The sequence below is a fragment of the Lycium barbarum genome, chromosome 1, assembly GCF_019175385.1.
Source record: "Lycium barbarum isolate Lr01 chromosome 1, ASM1917538v2, whole genome shotgun sequence".
NCBI lineage: Eukaryota > Viridiplantae > Streptophyta > Magnoliopsida > Solanales > Solanaceae > Lycium > Lycium barbarum.
The window spans coordinates 141,957,170-141,964,595 of record NC_083337.1 but is presented as its reverse complement, the minus strand read 5'-3'; positions in this window follow the sequence as shown (position 1 = coordinate 141,964,595).

Sequence of the window (7,426 nt, the reverse complement as noted above, 5' to 3'; positions counted from 1 at the left end):
TGTTATCGCATATGAAGTCAATGACTTCCTTTTCTCTGATTTTTTCAAAGGCCTGCGCTTCAACCCATTTGGAAAAATAATCAGTCATAAACAGAATAAAATGGCCTTTACCTGGCGCCCATGGTAATGGACCAACAATGTCCATTCCCCACTTCATAAAAGGCCAGGGTGACACCACCGAATGCAACAACTCCCCGGGCTGATGGATTATCGGAGCATGTCTCTAACACCCGTCACACTTTTGGACGAAATTCTTTGAGTCTTCCTCCATCCGGTTCCAATAATAACCGGCCCTGATAATCTTTCGGACCAGAGCATCAGCACCGGAGTGATTGCCGCAGGTTCCTTCGTGCACCTCCGTCATCACATACTTTGCTTCTCCGGGACCCAAACATTTGGCCAGGGGCCCGAAGAAAGACCGTCGGTACAATTGGCCGTCTACCAAGCAAAAACGCGCAGCTTTGGTTCTTAATGACTATGATTCCTTTGGGTCATTCGGGAGCTTCCCATCGCACAAGTAGTCGATATACTTATTGCGCCAATCCCAAGTAAACCCATTGTGTTTATTTCGGCATGCCCGTTTTCTATCGCCGTGTTCAACAAGTGCACCGTAGTCCCGGGGTTGATTTCTTCCCCTTCGACCGAGGAGCCCAAATTTGCCAATGCATCTGCTTCGCTGTTCTGCTCCCTCGGTATGTGCTACATAGTCCATTCTTTAAATCGATGTAGTATCACTTGGATTTTTTCAAGATACCTCTGCATCCGTTCGTCCTTGACCTCGAAGACGCCATTCACCTGGTTTACGACCAAGAGCGAATCGCACTTTGCCTCGATTATTTCGGCCTCCATACTTCGGGCCAATTCCAATCCTGTAATCATAGCCACATAATCGGCCTCATTTTTAGTCAATTTAGCAGTTCAATTGTCGAATGACGTTCCCGGTCGGGGTTCTAAGGACGATTCCTAGCCCGGAACCCTTAAGGTTTGAGGCCCCGTCCGTATGTAACAACCAAATGCCTGAGGCTTTCCCCGAGGTTAGCAGAAGTTCCTTCTCAACCTCGGGGACCATAGCCGGGGTAAAGTCTGCCACAAAATCGGCCAAGATCTGTGACTTGATGGCCGTTCGAGGTTTGTACTCGATATCATACCCGCTAATTTCTACAGCCCATTTAGTTAGTCTACCCGATAATTCTGGTTTATGCATGATGTTTTTTAGGGGTAAGTAGTTACTACACATATTGGATGGCATCGAAAATAGGGCTTGAGATTTCTAGAAGCACTTACCAGTGCCAATGCCAATTTTTCCAAGTGGGGATAACGGGTCTCCGCATCCCCCAAAGTTCTACTTACATAATAGATAGGGAATTGCGTACCTGATTCTTCTCGGACCAAAACGCCACTTACCGCTACCTCGGAGACAGCGAGGTAGAGAAGAAGCTGCTCGTCCGCTTTTGGTGTGTGTAACAACGGTTGGATGGACAAGTATCTTTTCAACTCTTGCAAAGCTCTTTGGCACTCCGGCGTCCAAACGAAGTCGTTCTTCTTCCTTAGTAAGGAGAAGAAACGATGACTTTTGTCTGAGGACCTCGATATGAAGCGACTCAACGCCGCTATCCTTCCGGTGAGCCTTTGTACTCCTTTGACGTTATTCACCACCTCGATATCCTCGATGGCCTTGATCTTGTCCGGGTTGATTTCTATCCCCCGGTTTGACACCATGAAACCCAAAAATTTGCCGGACCTTACCCCGAAGGCGCATTTTTCCAGGTTGAGCTTCAGGTTATACTTGCGGAGCACGTCAAAGGTTTCCTGCAAATGTTTTAAATGGTCCTCTGTTTCCAGGGACTTGACTACCATGTCATAAATATAAACTTCTATTGTTTTTCGTATTTGTTCTTCGAACATCTCATTAACTAGGCGTTGATAAGTTGCACCGGCATTTTTTAATCCAAAAGGCATGACATTGTAACAGTAAGTCCCATACCGGGTAATGAAGGATGTTTTCTCTTGATCCTCCGGGTGTATCCGAATTTGGTTATACCCGGATTAAGCATCGAGAAAACTTAACATCTCATGCCCGGCCATTGCATCGATCATTCTGTCGATGTGAGGCAACGGAAATGAATCCTTCGGGCATGCTTTATTTAAATCCTTGTAATCAACACACATTCAAAATTTATTACCTTTCTTGGGCACCACTACCACGTTAGCTAGCCAATCCGGGTACTTTACCTCCCGGATAGAACCTATTTTTAAAAGCTTTGTTACCTCGTCTTTTACGAAGGTGTGTTTTGCTTCCGCCATAGGCCTTCTCTTCTGCTTCACCGGGGGAAACTTCCCGTCCAAGCTAAGTTTGTGAGCTGCTACTTCTGGTGATATACCTGTCATATCTGTTACACCTCGAAAATTTTTCGTGAGCCAACAATGAATAGACCAACGAAGGGCATGAGTGTGCGATGTTTTACTAAGTAGGGGATGACTATTTATGAACTTTGGAAATAAGAAAGTTGCAGAATTTCATTTCAGCCCAGTGGTCGTAAAATGGAATACGGCCCGTAAAGTGATTTACGGACCGTAAAGTGCCATCGTCCTTCAACATTCCAAAATTTCAACTTTCTGTCAAATGCATCAAATGGTTAAACACGCCTTGGAATACGAACCGTAAATTGAAATACGGCCCGTAAATTGAGTCGTAAACTACCATGATCTTCAGCCTACCTTTCTGGTTTTGATACGCTTAAATACGGTCGTGGAGGACGGACCATAAACCAGTATACGGCCCGTAAAGTGGGGTTTACGACCACTGTTCACCCCGACTGTTGTTCATTAAAAATCAGATTTTGAGTTATTAAAAAGGGACCCTAAGCTCATTTTATTTTATTTCTCACCTACACTGTTCAAGAACTCTCTAGAGTAATCCAAAACACTTCATCCACAAGAATTTAAGAGAATCAAAGGGAGAACAAGATCAACCACATTAAATCCATGAAACAAAGTGTGTGAAACTCAAGTGAGGTTCATCCAAACCAAGAAATTCCAAAAGAGGTGAAGTAGGGTTTTAGTGATAAAGGAAGAACTCCACTCTAGGCTTGTTCCACCACCATCTAAGGTAAGTTTCATGACTTTATCATGTTGTTTAAGTTATTGAAAAGCTAAGATGCTTGAATTGTAGAAAGACATGGAAAATGGGTCTTAAATGGGAGAATAATGTCATAATTGAATGGTAGTCAAATGGAACCATAAACGTTGATGTGCCATGATTATGAATATGTTGTAAATGATGTTTCGACCAGGAAATAAGCATTATATATGAGAAAACGCGATAACGAACTATAACCATAAATGTGGAGAAAATGGAGAAAAATGGTGGATTTTGCTCAACGTATATGAATGACGATTGTTGATACGATATTGTGAAGTGTTGTTGTAAATGTTTAGGAGTTGAAATAGAACGTGGGAAAAGTAGTAAAAACAAAGGAAATGCTGCCCAATTTTTCCTAGAAATAACGATACGTTCTCATAATCGATTAACTAACGTTAATGCGAACTCTCTCGTGAAGGTAGTGACGTGATATTGGAGGAGAACACGTGAACGATAGCTTAGCTAAACGACAAAGGTATGTGAGGCTAGACCTTTTCTTTCTATGGCATGAACGAGTGGTGCTCGGTGGCTAGCCCCGGGTACCCTTCACGGCCCCTAGCTGGGTCGTGACAATATCTATATGGGACCATGCGAAGCAATCTGCGTTAGCTCGAAGAAATTCGATTAACTTGTTCCTGAGCTCCGGTGTTAACCCCGTGCCCAGGTATACCTTTTTGTCTGGTAGGTACTCGAACAAGATGATCTACTTTAGCTCCTCGACAGTCGACTTGGTTTCATCCGAATCATCCGGCATGAAAAATGATCTGGGTGCATCGAAATCACCCTCTTCATACCCCGGATCCGACTCGGTGTACTTTGATTGCTATTTGGTGTCCGTTTTTCTGGTTAGATCTTCTTCCTTGTGAACCGATTCTTTGGGCTGAGGCGTCGCTTCCTCGACCGCGAACATCTCTCTTGCAGCGGGTTGTTCACCTCGGATGGTTTCTATCCCTTCCGGGGTTGGGAATTTCAGCAGCTGATGCAATGTTGAGGGCACGACCCTCATGCTATGTATCCAAGGTCTACCCAGCAATGCATTATACTTCATGTCCCCTTCAATTACATAGAACACCGTTTGCTGGATAGTGCCATCGATGTTCACAGGCAATGAGATCTCTCCCTTTGTGGTTTCGCTCGCCATGTTGAACCCGCTGAGTACCCGGGCTACCGGTACGATCTGATCGAGCAGCCCTAGCTGTTCGACCACTCTCCACCGGATGATGTTGGGCGAGCTACCTGGGTCAATCAAAATACGTTTAACCTTAGTTTTAAAGATAAGGACAGAAATTACCAATGCATCATTGTGCGGTTGAATGATGCCCTCTGCATCCTCGTTGCTGAAAGAGATAGAACCCTCGGGTGAATGATCCCAGCTGCGCTTTTCGCGAACAACAGAAACCTTGGCCCGTTTCATCACCGGCCCCCGAGGGGCATCGATACCCCCAACTATCATGTTGATTATATGCTGGGGTTCTACTGGCTCGGCCCTTCGATGAGCTTCCCTTTCCTTGTAGTGACGTTTGGCTCGTTCACTCAGCAGTTCTCGGAGATGACCATTCTTCAGTAACTGGGCTACCTCCTCTCTCAACTGGCGACAATCCTCGGTTCTTTGACCATGGGTTCCATGGTATTCACACACCATGCTCGGGTCCCGTTGGCCCGGATCCGACCTTAGAGGTCTCGGCCATCTTACATCCGGGACACGACCGATGGCCGAGATGAGACCCGAGGTACTGACGTTGAAGTTGTACTCCGATATCTTTGGTGAGTCCTTGTTGCCGGCAGAGCTTCCGGCATCGGTCCTGAATGAGAGACCCCGGCTGTTCGATGGGCGCTCGACCCGTTTACTACCCCGACCGGAGAAACGGCTCGGGCTCACCCTTGATTTTTCTGACCTAAAACTTTGCTTCTCCGAATGGGAGTATGGCCGATACCTTTTCTTCGACAATTCGGCCTTTGTTTCGTAACCCTTCCTTGGTCTCTCAAAACCTGTATTCACATTTATTGGCCCCGGGGGGAGTTCGATTGATCATCCTCCACCCGAATCTTTGACTCGTATCAGTTATGGACATCAGCCCATGTCACAGCCTCGTATTCCAGCAAGCTTTCTTTTAATTTGAACGAAGCTGTTGAACTCTGAACATTGAGCCTCTTTGTGAAAGCTTGTGGAGCCCATTCTTCTGGAACTGGGGGAGTTACATCCGTTCCCTTTGGAATCGGTTGACGAATTCACGCAGTAACTCGTCGTCTCTTTGGGTTATACGAAAAATGTTGGTCTAACGGGCCTGCACCTTTTTGGCACCGGCGTGAACTTTGATGAAGGCATCGGCGAGCATTTCGAAAGAGGTGATCGAATGTTCGGGTAGATGGTCGTACCATGTCAATGCTCCTTTTGACAAAGTTTCCTCGAACCTTTTCAGCAATACCAATTCAATTTCGTCCTCCTTCATATCGTTGCCTTTTATGGCGCATGTGTATGAGGTCACGTGTTCGTGTGGGTCCGTTGTGCCGTCATATTTCTGGATATCCGGCATTTTAAACCTCTTCGAGATTAATTTCGGGGCTGCGCTCGGAGGAAAAGGCCTTTGGATTTACCTCTTCGAATCCGGCCCCTTCAGTAAAGGTGGAACCCCCGGGATTTGATCCACCCAAGAGTTGTATGTTTCGACCCTCTTTTCGGTCGAGTCTACATGCTTTGCCAAAGTTTCGAGCATTTTTAGAACCTCGGTGGAGGAGCCAGCTCCGGATCCATTGCTCTCAATAACCCGTGTTTCATCCCTTCTGGGTTCAGCAACACCGCTCGTCTTCTCCGGGGTCGTTGTATCCCCTCGGGTTTGCAACTGGGCAATTGCGATCCCTTGTTCGGCAATCGCTACTCTCTGTTCCTGCAACATTTCAAAGATTAAACGTAAGTCAATATTGTCATTAGGTGCACCCGATTCTTTCCGGCCCTGTGCCGGGACAAAGTAACAGAATTGTGGGTATTTAGAGGATCAGTGGCCGGTAAGGTGGCATTCTCCTGGTCCACGGTGTTTTGATGGTTGAGGCCCTCCCTCGAATTAACGGGGTTAGAGTCAGCAGGGTTTGGCAATCCTCGTGGCCCGCTGCCTTCGTTTTCGGCCACGATCTCGTTGTTGTTGACGTGACCAGATTGCCCACTGTCAGCCATTTAGTCTGTTTTTTCAGAGACGAACAGAAGGTGTTTTTTGATTTAGATGGGTAAGGTAGAGATCAAGATAAAAGACCACTATTATCCTAGCCCCACGGTGGGCGCCAAACTGTTTACCCCGGATTTAGATAATCAATTAAAATTGTAGGTGAGGTATAGGATATGTGGTTATATCTTGACCTTTTTCAATAGAGAAAATAAATATATGAATATGCTATAAAGGAGCAACTGATGATCAATGGTTTGCTATAGACTCGTGTATCTACTAATACATAAGCGTTATTTGATTCAGGAAACGTAAGAAATAAGCACAACAAATATGGATCGAATCTGATGTTTGAGAGGGAGATTTATATATATTTTGCTATTACAAGAGCTCTTCAAAATGTAGAAGCCAACCCCTTAAGAGGAGGACAATGCCCCTTATTTATAGTAGCGCCCCATGGGTTTCATACAACATGAACAATAAAATAATAATGAAAAAGCTCTGAGTTGGATTAGGTTGCACTACAAAAAATTTGATTATCAGTGACGAATTATTTTATCACTTAAAATTTATATTTCGTCACAAAAAATTTTTCGTGACGAAAAAAAAATCGTCAATCGTTCGTCCCTAAAAGCGGGTCACTAAATGTATACAAAGACAATTTAGTGTTTCGTCGCTAAATAAAGTTGCATTAACTACGAAATTCATTTTTGTCCCAAAATGCATAATATTTATGACGAACTCATTCGTCAAGAAAAGTATAAAAAATTTGTAGTTGATAGTATGTTTTCGTCACTAAAAAGGTTATTAATACCGACAAAACTTCCTCATCACTAATTTTTCAATTTAATTAGTGACAACGCCAATTGTCACTAAAGTTATATATATTTCGCAGTTAAAAAATAATAATTTCGTCAGCAAAGACAACCTTTTATATACGAAAAGGTATTCCGTCTCCAAATGTATAAATTAGTGACAACTTTGCTTTACAGAAAAGGCTTATAATTTTGTAGTTGAAACCAATCATGTCGTCACTAAAGATACTTTTTTTTACTGACACAACAAAATTGTCACTATAAATTATCGTGATTAGTGACAATAACAATTATGATAAAACACAAATTTAATT